We start from the raw sequence: 18,055 nt of genomic DNA on the forward strand, positions 1-18,055 counted from the left end.
ATACCAGCTGTAAAAAATTGTCTAGTAAATCTGTTATTGATTTTAGTCTTATTTTAGTCGACTAAAATACCAAGCAATTTTAGTCGACTAAAATACCAAGCAATTTTAGTCGACTAAAATACCAAGCAATTTTAGTCGACTAAAATAAGACTAAAATTAAAACAAATCAGATGACTAAAACTTGACTAAAACTAAAAAGAATTATAGTCAAAAGACTAAGACTAAAACTAAATTAAAATTTCGTGTCAAAATTAACACTGCTAAGTATCGGGGCTAAATGCTTCTCTTCTGACTTCCTGTCCTATGACCTCTATATGTACCACCTGCGAGCTTCTTTCTCTGATTACATCTTATAAAATTCTTATAAATTCTTTCAAAATTCTTATAGAATTCCCAGTTGTGATTTTCAGAAAAATAATAGTGCCACTGCTTGTAAATTTTTTCACATGTAATGAAGCTTTCTAACATACACTACCGCCACACTATTTATTCATTAACCATATACTCTGTTATTTACGATTCTTGAATATGAATGGATCAGAATGCATGCGCACTCAGCAGAACCATTACTATAAATTGTTTCATTCAAGCCGCTGCATTGTGATTTTTACTGACAGTTCATTATAGAAAGCTGATAAGCCAGTGGAGGTCTACTGGAATGCACAGTTGAGTCAGAATGGAATTTCCAAGAATATTGCTGATGTGAGAAACATACAGGATGCAGTGACTCCATGTGTGGTGTCTGTAATAAGATCTTTGGTGGTACCCTCATGGAAGACCTCCCAGTGCCGAACCTTTAATTAGTACACATACCACCTCGTCAGTGCTCTTCACTTTTCGGAAGTGAGTGCCTCTGGCTCTGTTCCAAAACCTAAGGAACTGTCTATGTGGTAAGGATTTTAAGGCATCATATGCTAAAGACATGAAGCTAGTTGAATGATATAACTAAGCTTCTTAGATTCCTTTATTGGTTGAATTCTAAGATCATTTCCAGAAAACAAAGATGGAGTGAACAAAATGTCAAGTATGTCCCAAATGCAGCACACTGTTTTTGAAACCTAAATGCCAATCTAGGCTCATAGGCTTTTTTTTTTTTTTAATTTCCCATTCATACACTTCACTGCGGCTTCTAACTGAAATGAACACTAGTGGTGGTACAACACAAACAACTTTATTCTTTTCACACAAATGTTAATTTTTTATAAATTTTAACGGGCAGACAATTAATCAATAAAGACTTATTTTGCATTGTTCTTTGCACGGTACTGTTCTTTAAACACTTTTACCACATTTGAGGTAGGTATTACATTACCAGCTCCATATGTACTTTACAGCTTTTCTGATGCAATAAACTTGCTTGGTAGCTCACCTGGTACAGCACTGCACTTGAAATATTAGTCACAGTAAAAAAAAAAAAAAAAAGGATAAGCTTGTAGAAACAAGCTGAAATGGCAATGTGTTTGTTCTCATCAGCTAGGATTAATGTAGGTGGTATATTACCTTCTTCGATATAGATAATTTAACTTGTAGCACCACTGACTAAACATTATATTTTTGAATTTCCGTAATACGTACAACAACTGATGTAATAAATCTTTCCCACAGTAACATTCATCTGTTTCAGATAAACTGAACATGCATAATGTGCCACCGACTTGAGATTTCACTTTGAAAGTGTCACAAAACATGCAAGAAGCAACATAATATAATTTTGCAGGAAATTTTAGTACCTTGTTAGTTTCTTTAGTGTTGCCACCTTGTAGATCAACTAATTAGCATAAAAAAATCAAGGTGCATGTGCAAGCTGAGTTTACGCAGTTAAACAAATCTGGCTGTGCAAATACTATGCTGTTACATGCAAAAGGAGTATACTTTGGGTGTTTGAAGGGAGCTTCCTATGTAGGCTGCAAACAGTACAGCAAGGTGGCTTGCTAGGTTTTGGAACAGAGCATGTGAGTGTGTGTTGCTGCAGTCATGCAGATCATTTGTAAATCTGCAAGCACACATGCAGCTGAGGGGCTAACATAGGTTTACAGATAGCCTCAGTATGACCTTTCTCAAGGCAAGACCCCTGTGATTGATTGCTCCTGAAACCTTTGACCTCTGTTGTATAATGTCTGGCCATAGTCATCTGTCTGAAGGTATTTGGCGGTATGCAGTCATTTCTTCACTCACTGTGTGGTGCTGTGTTCCAGGGCTTAAAAAAAAAAATAACTTATGAAATGATTTTTGCTTACAGACTTTGTTCACAAAACTTTCTTCTGCAGAGTCAGGCACTGTAAACATTGACAACACTTTAAATAATAATTTATAATGGGCTGATATGGATAAGGGGTGCACGGCATACATAATACCAATACCAATTAAAATACAACATTTCAACCACTTTCTCCAAACCAACAATTAATTTTATGACTGTTGTTTGATATTCTCTACAGCTTATAATGCCTCAGTGGATCACAAAGTACAAGCTATAGGTTTACTATGGCCTTCGGCAACTTTGGCTAATGTAGGTTTTTGAATGGTGGACATGTACGAGGAATATCAGTGAATGATTTAAGTGTTCCTTTCAGCGCTGACAGTAATATTTAGCCATCATTAAATCCTCATAAAAAGCAGTGAATGCCAGCAGGCCAGATGGTGTATGAATATATTTTACACTACTTTAGACAAGGAGGTTGTGGAGCCAGGGGAGGGTGAGAGAAAGGATGAGAACAAGAAAGAGATTGTGCTTGTTCTTTGAGAATTCCTCCCACAGTCTTTCATATTTCAGTAAATGTAGACTGGAAACTATCACTTCCACCTGGCGCTGCTCTACTGCAGTATGTTTGCACTGTATTTTGCAGCTCAAGTGGATTGTGCTGGCTCAGTTCTGGTCTTAAGGAGTGGTCTTTTTTGGCTTGAGTCTAAGTTGGCTCTTTGTGCTCAAGCCACTTTGTCTGATTGCACAAGTTCGCTTGGACAGCCTTGACTGGCTTTACACATTCTGGTCTGTCCATATATCCATCACTACCACTAAAGCACTGGCCTAAAATCCGCTCCACTCACTTAAATCATTAAAGTAGTAGATTAGGTCATTTTCTGTCCACAACCAGGCTTCCTGGAAATGCTCCTGGTATTGCTCATAACTATTGGTCTTCTGTTCTTCCTACTGATGATACAGAGGCTGACCTTTCCACCTGCTGCAGTGTTATGGAACACATTAAAAGGGTTTGTCAAGAACTATTTTCTTGACATTATACAGTGTACAATTCCCTGTCATGTTTGTTTTGGAGCGTCGCAAAACCGTGACGCAGCGCGTCCTTTTCCGTGCTCCTGCACGGTTAGCGCTCAATCTGCATGCGAACTGCGCCCGAGTCCAACTGAACCGTGCCCTGGCCCACCTCTTCCAAGCGGGCCAGGGCCGGCTAATCGAGCCGCGCCCGGGCACGTTTCAGAGCACTCACACTAGTCAAACGAACCGCGCTTTGGTGGTCAAACGCACTCGGGCACGGTTCAAACTGGCTAGTGTGAGTACACCCTAAGGTGCTTTAATAATTATATGATTGAATTATAAAGTTAAAACCTGTTGAACATGAAATTAAATAAAACAAACCAGCTAACTACCCTTTTGTAGTATAGGTGACATATAACATTAGGTTATTAAACATTTCATGAAATTGAAAATCTTTATGCACTCCTTATAGTCTCCTGGTCCACATAGAAGTGTCTTTCTAGAAAACAATATTTCCTTACAACCTACAAAGTGAATTTTTCTGATACATCATGAAATACATTCGCAGCAGGGTAACAGGTGCATTAAAGCTAACATTAGCACCAAACTAAGGCTTTTTAATAAAATTAATAGTAAGCTTTTACTCAAATATAACTTCAAAACCATTGAGTGTTTGTAATAACATATTTGTAGTTTTTTTTTTATATACTAAGTTACCAGCTTTGCATTTCTTATGTTAACATTCTTTATTGTAAAAAATAAAATAAAATTCATTACAAAAAAAAAAGAACATACAAACCATATGCTATTGTAATCTTGTGTTAAATATAGGGCCCTATGAAATCTGTTTTATTTTTTCCCAAATTCCATTCATATTTTTTCTAGAATCCTTTTTAATTGTTGAATTACATTGTATTTAGTATGTCAAATTTATTAAAATCATGGAACTTATACAATGTCACATCAGTTTATTAAAAGTTTGACAAAAATTACATGTTTAGGGTCCTATGAAATTTTATTTTCTTTCATCATCATGTGTAAATTATTTGAATGCATAAAAACAACTTTATTCACATTTGTCCTTAAAGTCCACGTGAACAGGAAGTTGCTACCAACTTTATTTCAGTGTAGTGAAGTATTTCCAGCTGAAACAGACTACTGAATAGAAGGCATGGTTTTACGCTCCTCCTCTCTGTCTCTCACTCATAGCATTCTAATGGTTGGATGGGTGTGTTTAATTTTCTGCCCAAGCCATCAAACTGACGTCATCAGAAAAGGAATGCCATTTCAGAGCGGATGCAAATGTTCATATTTTGATTACAATTTATTTATTTTCAGCTGGTTGACTTGCACGGATTGTTTACATCAAGACTAGCAATGTGCACTAGTAAAATAAATAGTCAATTTTGATTTCACGCATACTTTTAAAAATAGCTTTATGAAATGTTTTCTTTTCTCTCAGAAATTCTGTTGTGTATCTGGTTATCAAATGAAGGCATAAAACATTAATTTGCCTTTAAATTATTAAAAAAATTATTATTATTATTATTATTATTGGCAAACAAAGGGGATTTACTATAGGGCTGCAACTAACGATTATTTTGATAATCGATTAATCTGTCGATTATTTTTACGATTAATCGATTAATCGGTTTATGTACTTATATTTTAGTTTTTCCATTTTTTCCCCAAGTAAATTATTAATAAAGGGTCTTTATCATTCAGCATAGATCTTGAAGAGATTTTAACCATTTTGCATCGTCATATCCTCATCAAAAATATACCTGGAGTTGTTTTATTATGTTAGTAATCCTTTGTCGAACTCTTCTGCAATCAAAACAATGACCCATACTCTAGCAAAATTCACAAGGAGATTTCAAATATTGTTTTCACCATGGCAGTCCTTAGAGCTCCTAAAGTAGTTTAACATCCCAAACAAAGCTTAAGGAATCTTTGAGAACATATTTTCAAGAAGTATAAGGATAAAACAGAATAAAATTGCAGTGCATTGTATTTTATTATTTACTGGGAAAAAGCTTTATAGCTTATGCTGTGAAATTGTAAACAATCCTTCGAAAAAAAAGTGCCAATGGCATGAAACCTGAATGGAACTCCCAATTTAAAGTAAAATCCATCAGAAGGTTGTCCAGAAAAAAAAATTGGGACACACACAAAAAACCTGTTGTGTGAAAAAGAGCAGTGAATACTTAGAAAAGAAGTGCATTTTAAATGTACTCAAACATTTACCCATCTCATCCAGTCTTAATTAGGCTGCAAGTCTGAATTATGAACTGGTAAACGACAAACTGATCACATAACATGTTTGTAAAGCTTTAAATGTTAACTGTTAAAAAGCAATGTTATCAGCTTTTACGACTAAACCTTTGCAAACAACCTTGTACTGGAGAATCTGCACAAATAAAATTCTTAGGGGCCGTTCACATATCGCACCTAAAAACGCGTGGAAAACGCTAGTCGCGATGCTTTCTCCTTCTTTCCAAAGGGCTCGGGCAGAAGCGCCCCTGAGACGTCTGCCTTTGCTAAGCAACCATGACGTGCTCTCTCCATGACGTGCCCTCTCCATGAAGACCCGGAAATTTCAGCAAAGGATAAATGGATGCGGTGTGGACGCGCCTGGAAAAACGGGCGCATCGCACCGCGTGCGTGTCGCGACCGCGTCGCTTCCATTATGAGAGTGCATACTGCGCGCCTACATAGGAAATGACGAACTTGAGCACGCAAAAGACACGATATGTGAACGACCCCTTAAACAGTTCAGTAGTGCAGAGTTTACAGGTTACCCTTCATTTTGAAGGCTCAAAGTAAAGTACTCCCACTTCCCGCTGAATGCTGCAGAGACGCTGTTCGGGAAGCACGTGACATAAAACGAGGCCAGCTATTGGCTATTCGCTACTTCACCTGCTGTACTGGCTGAGTAAAACCTCCGGTGGCTCATTACTGCCACACTTTGGTCACCGCAGATTTGAAATATGCACCGCTTATGGCAAATAAAATTTATTTAGCGACGAATCGATTACTAAATTAGTTGACAACTATTTTAATAATCGATTTTAATCGATTAAATCGATTCGTTGTTTCAGCTCTAATTTACTATTAAACTTAAAACATGGAAGACATGTTGAGTGATAATTTCTTTAAAGAATAAAGTTTTAATAATTTAAGTAGTAGTAGTAGTATGTACATTCTGCAGAACAAATGTAGTGTATTTCTGCTGTAATGTGCTTAAATCTGAACTTTTATTTTGATGGGTTGCCGTCAATACCTTTTATATTTCTGTGTGTATATAATATGACGCTAGTTTTACTCAAATGAAATGGTAAAATACTCATCAAGTGACTCTCAGAGCAGTTATGGAGATGTTATTCGTGAGTTGCCAGGTTTTCACAACAAAACCCACCCAATTGCTAGCAAAAACTATCTCAGTCACATTTCGAGGGGGGGACTCCATGTTAAAAATTGCTTTCTGGGGGATAAAATCATAGATTGTATTAAAAAAAAATGGATGTAGTGTCGTCACCCATAGGTTTCCGAAGAGCATTTTTTAAGCCAAAAGTAGGCGGAGCCGGCCTGCATAATCGAAAATGGGCAAAAAGGTCGGAAACTGGTTGCTGAAACCACGCCCACTTAGCTCGACGGCAGTGACCGCAGCGGCAATTCACCTGTCACTCAAGTGGCCTCGCCCTTAATTATGCAAGGCAAGTTTATTTATATAGCACATATCGTACACAATGGTAATTCAAAGTGCTTTACATAAAAGAAAGTAAAAATCACGAAGAAAAAAATTTTTTTTTTTTTTTTGAACTTTTAAAATGATTAAAACATTTAAAAACTGTTAGAAAATGATTTAACAAAAAAAAAAAAAAGTGAAAATATAATGGAATCTGTTGCATAGCAGAGTGCTCATTCAATAAATGCACAGCTAAACAGATGGGTTTTGAGTCTAGATTTAAATGTGACTAGTGTTTTAGCACATCTGATCTCTTCTGGAAGCTGATTCCAACTGCAGGCAGCATAGTAACTAAAGGCGGACTCCCCTTGTTTTGTGTGAACCCTTGGTATTTCTAACTGACTCGATCCTATTGATCTGAGTGGCCTGTTGGGTTTATATTCAGTGAGCATATCTGCAATATATTTCGGTCCTACGTCATTTAGTGACTTATATATGAGTAAAAGTACTTTAAAATCAATCCTAAATGTAAGTGGAAGCCAGTGTAAGGACCTAAGGACTGGTGTGATATGCTCAGATTTTCTGGTTCTAGTCAGAATCCTGGCAGCAGCGTTCTGGATGAGCTGCAGCTGTCTAATGGTCTTTTTGGGAAGGCCAGTGAGGAGCCCATGCCGAACTTTAAGGCTTAATATAATTTAAATGGATGAGTTGTAAAAAAATTCTCCCCCTCACAGCTGTCATGAAGGGCAAAATTAGGTATATAGAGCAAGCAGTTTTTTTGAACCAGGCTGTAAACATGTTTTCTTTTTTTTTTCTTTTTTTTTTTTCTTTCAAAGTTGGCTATTTTAACATGGTGAGTCTGTATGGGCTTCACGAGAGAGATTGGGAGGTTGACGCTCCAATGGAGTGGGGTTTATCTGGTAAAATTCGCACTCCAGGGCCATAATATTACGTATATGTCATGTTCGCCATTGTACTATTATTTGAAATGACGGGGGGCGACGAAGAGTAATTGTCCTCTAAAACTATCGGGTATCACCGGTGAGTTGTTGTAATTTTTCAGTACAAGATTTTTATGCGTGGTGAATCAGTTGATGAATTAATAATTTCTTTATAAAAACAATCTTAAACTATTGACTTTATTTCGCATCAAACACAAGACAAATTTAAGCAAATAGTGTATAATTAGTATCTAAATGAATTCTAATTCTATTTTTATACAATAAAAATAAAACATACTTCAAATAAAAAGCCTTGGACAAACTATGCAAAAAAAAAAAACAATGTATTGTTTTCTGTCAAAGGGTCAAAAAGCACCTGATGGAGTTTAAACTTCACATTACATAAAAATGGCGTGCCTTCACGTTACCAAAAATGGCATGCACACCGCAACACAACATTTTTTTTTTTTCACGTAATCCTTGGTGCTAATGTCTGAAATGTTATGTCAATATTCAGGCCGACTATGTCACATATCCAGAATAACCTTTCATGTTGGCTACCAACTCCATTTGTGTATTATTCTTAATTGTATTAAATTAAGAATAATGCTTGCCAAATCATAGTATGTGAAATGCATTATAACATTTTGACTTTTTTTTTTTTCTTTCATTATTTAGCTAGATGCATGACATGCAAACAAACACAGTGTGATCAGATGGTTAGTGCTACAATTGACCAGTATGGTCAATATACACTATATACAAAAAACATATACACTATATATATATATATATATATATATACAGTATTGTTCAAAATAATAGCAGTACAATGTGACTAACCAGAATAATCAAGGTTTTTAGTATATTTTTTATTGCTACGTGGCAAACAAGTTACCAGTAGGTTCAGTAGATTGTCAGAAAACAAACAAGACCCAGTATTCATGATATGCACGCTCTTAAGGCTGTGCAATTGGGCAATTAGTTGAAAGGGGTGTGTTCAAAAAAATAGCAGTGTCTACCTTTGACTGTACAAACTCAAAACTATTTTGTAAAAACATTTTTTTTTTCTGGGATTTAGCAATCCTGTGAATCACTAAACTAATATTTAGTTGTATGACCACAGTTTTTTAAAACTGCTTGACATCTGTGTGACATGGAGTCAACCAACTTGTGGCACCTCTCAGCTGTTATTCCACTCCATGATTCTTTAACAACATTCCACAATTCATTCACATTTCTTGGTTTTGCTTCAGAAACAGCATTTTTGATATCACCCCACAAGTTCTCAATTGGATTAAGGTCTGGAGATTGGGCTGGCCACTCCATAACATTAATTTTGTTGGTTTGGAACCAAGACTTTGCCCGTTTACTAGTGTGTTTTGGGTCATTGTCTTGTTGAAACAACCATTTCAAGGGCATGTCCTCTTCAGCATAGGGCAACATGACCTCTTCAAGTATTTTAACATATGCAAACTGATCCATGATCCCTGGTATGCGATAAATAGGCCCAACACCATAGTAGGAGAAACATGCCCATATCATGATGCTTGCACCTCCATGCTTCACTGTCTTCACTGTGTACTGTGGCTTGAATTCAGAGTTTAGGGGTCGCCTCACAAACTGCCTGTGGCCCTTGGACCCAAAAAGAACAATTTTACTCTCATCAGTCCACAAAATGTTCCTCCATTTCTCTTTAGGCCAGTTGATGTGTTCTTTGGCAAATTGTAACCTCTTCTGCACATGCCTTTTTTTAACAGAGGGACTTTGCGGGGGATTCTTGAAAATAGATTAGCTTCACACAGACGTCTTCTAACTGTCACAGTACTTACAGTAGAGCTGAAACAACGAATCGATTTAATCGATTAAAATCGATTATTAAAATAGTTGTCAACTAATTTAGTAATCGATTCGTCGCTAAATAAATTTTATTTGCCATAAGCGGCTCATTTCGTGCATATTTCAAATCTGCGGTGACCAAAGTGTGGCAGTAATGAGCCACCGGAGGTTTTACTCAGCCAGTACAGCAGGTGAAGTAGCGAATAGCCAATAGCTGGCCTCGTTTTATGTCACGTGCTTCCCGAACAGCGTCTCTGCAGCATTCAGCGGGAAGTGGGAGTACTTTACTTTGAGCCTTCAAAATGAAGAGTAACCTGTAAACTCTGCACTACTGAACTGTTTAATGGGCCGTTCACATATCGTGTCTTTTGCGTGCTCAAGTTCGTTATTTCCTATGTATGCGCGCAGTATGCACTCTCATAATGGAAGCGACGCGGTCGCGACACGCACGCAGTGCGATGCGCCCGTTTTTCCAGGCGCGTCCACACCGCATCCATTTATCCTTTGCTGAAATTTCCGGGTCTTCATGGAGAGGGCACGTCATGGAGAAAGAACGTCATGGTTGCTTAGCAAAGGCAGACGCCTCAGGGGCGCTTGTGCCCGAGTGCTTTGGAAAGAAGGAGAAAGCGTCGCGACTAGCGTTTTCCACGCGTTTTTAGGTGCGATATGTGAACGGCCCGTAAGAATTTTATTTGTGCAGATTCTCCAGTACAAGGTTGTTTGCAAATGTTTAGTCGTACAAGCTGATAACATTGCTTTTTAACAGTTAACATTTAAAGCTTTACAAACATGTTATGTGATCAGTTTGTCGTTTACCAGTTCATAATTCAGACTTGCAGCCTAATTAAGACTGGATGAGATGGGTAAATGTTTGAGTATATTTAAAATGCACTTCTTTTCTAAGTATTCACTGCTCTTTTTCACACAGCAGGTTTTTTGTGTGTGTCCCAAATTTTTTTTTTCTGGACAACCTTCTGATGGATTTTACTTTACATTGTGAGTTCCATTCAGGTTTCATGCCATTGGCACTTTTTTTTCGAAGGATTATTTACAATTTCACAGCGTAAGCTATAAAGCTTTTTCCCAGTAAATAATAAAATACAATGCACTGCAATTTTATTCTGTTTTATCCTTAGACTTCGTGAAAATATGTTCTCAAAGATTCCTTAAGCTTTGTTTGGGATGTTAAACTACTTTAGGAGCTCTAAGGACTGCCATGGTGAAAACAATATTTGAAATCTCCTTGTGAATTTTGCTAGAGTATGGGTCAGTGTTTTGATTGCAGAAGAGTTCGACAAAGGATTACTAACATAATAAAACAACTCCAGGTATATTTTTGATGAGGATATGACAATGCAAAATGGTTAAAATCTCTTAAAAATCTATGCTGAATGATAAAGACCCTTTATTAATAATTTACTTGGGGAAAAAATGGAAAAAAACTAAAATATAAGTAAATAAACCGATTAATCGATTAATCGTAAAAATAATCGACAGATTAATCGATTATCAAAATAATCGTTAGTTGCAGCCCTAACTTACAGGTAACTCCAGATTGTCTTTGATCATCCTGGAGGTGATCATTGGCTGAGCCTTTGCCATTCTGGTTATTCTTCTATCCATTTTGATGGTTGTCTTCCGTTTTCTTCCACGTCTCTCTGGTTTTGCTCTCCATTTTAAGGCATTGGAGATCATTTTAGCTGAACAGCCTATCATTTTTTGCACCTCTTTATAGGTTTTCCCCTCTCTAATCAACTTTTTAATCAAAGTACGCTGTTATTCTGAACAATGTCTTGAACGACCCATTTTCCTCAGCTTTCAAATGCATGTTCAACAAGTGTTGGCTTCATCCTTAAATAGGGGCCACCTGATTCACACCTGTTTCTTCACAAAATTGATGACCTCAGTGATTGAATGCCACACTGCTATTTTTTTGAACACACCCCTTTCAACTAATTCAACTAATTGCCCAATTGCACAGCCTTAAGAGCATGCATATCATGAATGCTGGGTCTCATTTGTTTTCTGAGAATCTACTGAACCTACTGGTAAGTTGTTTGCCACGTAGCAATAAAAAAATATACGAAAAACCTTGATTATTCTGCTTAGTCACATTGTACTGCTATTATTTTGAACAATACTGTATATATATATATATATATATATATATATATATATATATATATATATATATATATATATATATATATATATATATACACACACATATTCTACAGACGAAAAGTATATGTGTATATATGAAGTGGGCCTTAGTTTTCTCTTCCTTTGTTTGCGTTACTGAGCTTTTTAACCATATTTAATAGCTTTTTAATGATATTTAGGTCCCTGTCCTGTCTTCAACCATGCTCTCCTCTTTTTGCTCGAGCAAACTCCATCTCTCCATTGATTTCTTTTTCTTTCTTTTTGTTTTTACTCTGCCTCAGCTTTTGAGGATAGAGAAGGGACATTGTTAGCTGTTTTTATGCAGTTTTTCTCACAATGAGGGACTGAATTCAGAATTAGGGATGGGCATTCGATTAAATTTTCTTAGTCGATCGTCGGGAGAATTAACGATCGACTATCGATTAATCATTAATATTTTTATAATATAATTATTTAATTTTTATAATAAAAAAATGCAATGAATACAAAAATACAGCGTGTTTTTCCTCGGTGAGACCTTTATTACAAGATCAACTTGTGGCAGACAGTTAAACTACGTTCAGGCAAACCGAACATATACCCGCGTGCATATGCAGTGCTCTAAAGCAGCGGAACCTGCAGCTGCTAGCAGGCGTTCTTAACCCTTTCGAGTCGATTAACGCATATATGCGTTTTGAGTCTGAATAAAGTGCTTCATTCTTTTTTCTGAGGAAATCCATTTCTCAAATCATCAACCACATCACATCTTTTTGGGGTGAATTATGTCTTAGTCCTCTCATCGCGAAGCAAACAGTAAAATAAAATAAAAACTTGAAGAACAGTCTCGCTGCCTTTTCTTCTGTGTGGGCGTATTCAAGCGCGCGCTTCAGTTTGAATCTGAATAGCGCGTTCAGCGCGGGGGCGTGGTCACATTAAATATAATGAAGGAAGATATGAAAAACAGACATTGCGTTGTTTTCATATGGATTACTTTATCTCAGAATATTTGTTTTTTACGGAAGCACTTGTTTAGTTTAAAAGTAGACATTCCAGGCTTTCTATAGATATCTCTCTCATGTCTCTTCGTTGAGTATTCACGGAGTTACGGTTCATTTTAATGAAATGTTTGTACATGACGACCAGCGGAGACAAAGACTGTAGACAGCGCACCTTGTTTGTTATCTTTATTTTATAAGTGCACAAAGGTTTTTTGTTATTATGTCTGTATCCAAAAAAAACTAGACCCTTTACAGATTCGATTGATGTATTGCTCTTATCTGTACGATTAAAACTGAGAGTGTAATTTATCAGGGGTTATCAGGAGAAAATGACTCAAAACGCACATATGCGTTAATCGACTCGAAAGGGTTAAAGCCTCATGAAAATTTGCCGGGATGCATAGGTACATCATTTGAGTCGTGGCCGTGTTGTACTTAAACACGGCATCGCAATGTTTGCAGTTAACTAGTTCGCTTTTTAAATCAAAATGGTCCCACGCCACACTTCGCCGTGACATCTTCATGATTATTCTTTGAAATCAAAACGGAAGATCACAGATAACCGAGTAGGGTGTCAAATATTGCCCCATGGTGGTAAAATATTTAATTGCTGCCACACAGTGAAATTCATTTAATTGCTTGAAGACTCGCACTACGCAACGCAACCTGCATTAGATAAAAAAAAAAATGCTTTAGATTAATCGATAACAAATTAACATGATCGAGGAAAATCTTAACGATCAATTATCGATCGTCGATTAATCATGCCCATCCCTATTCAGAATGACACAGAAAGCAGTTTTCTTGAAATGTCTTCCCCCACTCTTGTACCTCTAATTAGATTCAGTGAAAATGAACCCTAATTAAAATTGTAGCGCTCTGGCTGAGAGGCGTTGTGAAGCTTGTTTTTTTTTTTTTTCAGCACAGACCTTTTGTTTTAATACAACCAACAGACTAGGTAGCAGATTGCCTCGGCACAAAAACATATTTTATTAGGCTTGCAATTAAAATGGGTTTGATTTCCTTCCTACTGCTTCTCCTGTTCTCTACCTCTACTCTATCTGCTCCTGTTATCCAGTGTTTCTTCGCTCCGTTTATTTGTCTTCTGTACATTAGCGATGTGAGTTGAGCCAATATCCTGTGAGGAAATGAAATCTGGGCAGAGCCAACGATGACTATCAGGAATGGTTTTACCATTTAAGAGAATATGAGTGTCATCTTTAGATCTGTAGAGGTTTGGACCAGATTTGTTGAAGAATTGTATTGTTCCAGTTGGAAGGTCTACAGTATTTGACTAAACTGTGATGGGATGAAAACAGTGGCTGCTTCCAAAAGCTTAGGCAACTGACTTATTGCCTCTCTGCCCTATGATGCAATGACCGTGCAGGCAGCATTTTTTATGAAGGTACCCCCTGAAACTGATTTCCGACAAACTTCTGAAGCAGCATAATAATTCAGTGATCTGCAACAAAATAGAGTTTTGGTGATAACGAAGCAAACATTTAATTACTACACTGCTGATTTTTTTTTTTTTTTTCAAAAGTGGAAAAAGTTGGTCAAAGCTTAGATTTATATACAAACTGACAACCAAACGCAACTTTCAAATGCCATCTTTATTGTTTAGCTCAACTGTCTTGGAATTGAATGTGCAGAATAGTGCAATATCATAGGCAGTGAAGGATACAGTACATCCATTCTGCCTTTAAAAATCAATAGATGTAGTCATCTCAGGAGACAGGAAGAGACACGATCATTGGATTCAGTCTGCCTTCAGTCTGCCTTCAGTCTACGGCCTACCTCCGTATGCATCTAGCTTTCAGATGCAGCCAGTGTAAAAGTGACTTACATTTATAGTTTATGCATTCCTGGGGACAGTTTGCAAATGTGATGCAGAAATCACTTACAAAAAGCTTTAACAGATATCAGGACAATGTAAAATGTTTGAAGATATTTCTAAGCTATGTCAGTTGTGTTTTGATAAGAATAGGGCAGTATTTCAATTTAATTTACACTCTTAACACTGATTCACTCCTTTGTAAGTTGTTCACATGCAGCTTCTGCTGCAATTTATAGGCTGTATGATGTCAAAGTGTATGATACAGTTAAATGACAGAGGGTTCCATCAAATTGCAATGGATTAATCCACAAATGGCAGAGATTCACAGGAGGTCAGAAATGTGCTGAATCCACTTTGTGTGGGCATTTGGTCTGTTTTCTGAGGTAAAATTTTGCGTGTGTGCTTGTGTGATCTTGGTTAAACAGCAGCACGATCAGAATTACACTCAGTAGAGCTTTTTGCAACCTGGCCACACTTTCTCAGCTCCCTGTTTGTCTGAGATTGCTGAGGGGTAAATGCCAAATTTACATAGTAATGCCGTGGTAGTCTGTGTTGACTAAGAAAGTGTGTGATGTCTTTTGAATATCTTTATCTGATGCTAGTCAGTTCAGTTTGGACTTTGGGCACCTGAAGACTGATGAAATCAGTAAGATTTTCTAAAGAAATGCATTAAGAGATGCATTAAATTATAAGGACATTTATAATGTTACAAAAGATTTCTAATCCAAGAACCCTGAAAAAAAATAAAATAAAATGAATCATGGTTTCCAAATACATAAGTCGTTTTCAGCATTAATAATAAAAAGAAATGATTCTTGAGCAATTTGGAATAAATTCCATTAAAAGAATGTGATTTTAAATTGTAATAATATTTTACATTATTGTTGTTTTTATAGTATTTTGATCTAAATACAAATAAATGCAGCTTTAAGTATAAGAGACTTCTTTCAAAAGCATTTAATTATTTTATCTACAAATTTGTAATTTTTTCTCAATAGCATTTATTTATTTTTTTTATTTATTTCGCTTTTCTTTTACTTTATTTGCGTGTGTATTTTGCAGCATGTGATGAGTGGACAGTTCTTCCGAATCCCAATCATCTTCGTATTGTCAACCATTTTGGACACAGCAGTTGTGAGCAATGAGTAAATTCTTAATGTGGTCTCTTTCCGTGTGTTGATACCATCAGTAGTATATGTACTCTTCCTGTACCCAGGTTATTTTTTTTACACTGAAATACATTTAGTTAAACAACTCATCTTGTGTCTGAAAACAAGTTCACTTGAATTTGTGGCCTTATCCTCTCAGTTCTTTTGGAAAGATGTTTTGGCAAGACAAACAGATTAAAGTACAAACAGAAAAGGTCTGTGTTTTCTCTTCTCCTCAGCTCGATATAAATTTTTGGTGGTTTCTCTGGTATGATCCTGAACGATATGCTGGTGTATAAGCCTGCCAGATGTGAGGCCTCAATCGAGGTGGATCTTTGTCAGAGCTCTGGTCCTGGTGTTCGCTGTGTCTGGATTGAGGAACCCTGGGACTGCAGCCTTGCTAATGACAGTGTGCCTGCCTCTTTCTGTCCTGCATTTACACATAAGAACCTTTCATTTTAAAAGCTTAAGTTAAGACACTGGCTACACAGAATTACGTCTATAGTCAATTATGGAAGTATTGTGACCTGCTTTAGAGGCACGTTTCATTATACATTCACACTAAATGTATTTCTAATTCGAGTCAGCGAAAGTGGGTTTTGCTTCATGCTAAAGGGGTTTATTTCGTGGTTGACTAAATTATTCCACCTACTACAAGACTATTTAACAAGGCTATTGAAAGAAATTAAGATCTTTCCTCGCCAAGGATGCATTAAATGGATCAAAAGTGGCAGTAAACATTTTTTAACAATACAAAAGTTTATTTCTTTTATTTTTTACTTTCTATTCAAATAAGCATAACAAATCTTGTGTATCCTTTCAAAAGAAATATTTAGCAGCACAACTCTTTATAACATTGATTATAAGAAAAGTTTTTTAAACAGCTAATCGGCATATTAGGATTGTGACACTGAAGAGACTGAAAATTCAACAAATACATTTAAAATATATTAAACTAGAAAACAGATGTTTTAAATTCTTTGAATATTTCAAAACATTACTGTTTTAAATGTTTAAATGTATATTTGATCAAATAAATGCAGCCTTGGTAAGCATAAGAGACTTATTTAAAAATCTGACGCCAAACTTTTGAATGGTAGTGTGATCTTTTATAAATGTTTACCCATCCTTTTCAACTTGTGGGAATATCTATACACCTGGTTTACTATCGCACATCACCATCCCAGTGGGGTGAAGTTCACTTTACATCTCATTCAATTGTGTCAAACACACACCTGGAGAGTATTTTTCCTTCCCATAAATCCTCTGTCAGGAGATTATTGTTAAAACGCTTATAATCCTATTTACACTTGATACATTGGGAAACTTATATGCAGAGCCACTCACATGTTCTGCTTTACCTTGATGGCATACAGCCTGTTTTCCACTGGGTAAATCCTGCCTGACTGTGAAAAATGCCTGTTGATTATTGACTGAACAAAAGGTCAGTTGGCGCATAATAATCTCATTGTGATGTAATTATGATGGCAGTGAAACCAAACTCCAGCGATTGGGGATACAGATGTTTTTGTCTGTGGGCAAAACTGGACCCGAGAGGATTACTGCAATTACTGTGTGGAGTTTGGAGTGCTATGGGAGGTGGATTGGACGACACAAGTTCATGATGGATTATTCTAAATTGCGTGTATCTCAGAGACCTGTAATCGTCTGTTTGGGTGGTGTATGCTTTACCGTGCACTATGTTCCTGATATTATTATATATTGTGTATACACTCACACATTACCATTCAAAAGTCTGAGGCTGTTCAGACAAAATAGTGCAGAGCAATAACATTGTGTGTGTATATATATTAGTGGTGGGCCGTGAGACTCTTATCGGGCGATTAAAAAAAAAAAATCTATTCTCAAAGTTGGGTTGGGAGCTGGGTCTATACTAAGCAAGCTATGATGACTTTCACCTTGATATTTTATATAACCGACTGGCTGAGGCCAGCCTAAAAAGATGCTCAGGACAGTTGACGGGCAACTGCTGCGCATCGTCACGTAAGCTTATCTTTTTCACTTGTCTTTAAGCCTTACCGCTTGTCGATTTAAACATTAAAGCATCCAAACACAAGACGCGGAAAAGCTTAACAGCTGGTTACTCCCGCGCTGTGTTCAGTGTGCACGCGGAGAGAGATCGAGAGCCGCCTATCACGGACAGTGACACTGAACAGAGCTCTCTTCTGTGAAGTTATCCTCGAAGACCCTACTTCACCTGAACGAACAAATACAAATCGCAGTTTGA

The 18,055-nt window shown here is 36.7% G+C and overlaps 1 pseudogene; it reads left to right on the forward strand.

The window, feature by feature from the left end:
• The window catches only part of LOC113080852 (attractin-like protein 1), a 65,234-nt pseudogene that overhangs the window by 1,658 nt on the left and 45,521 nt on the right, over positions 1-18,055 (forward strand).

This window comes from Carassius auratus, unplaced genomic scaffold (assembly GCF_003368295.1).
Source record: "Carassius auratus strain Wakin unplaced genomic scaffold, ASM336829v1 scaf_tig00032276, whole genome shotgun sequence".
NCBI classification, from domain to species: Eukaryota; Metazoa; Chordata; class Actinopteri; order Cypriniformes; family Cyprinidae; genus Carassius; species Carassius auratus.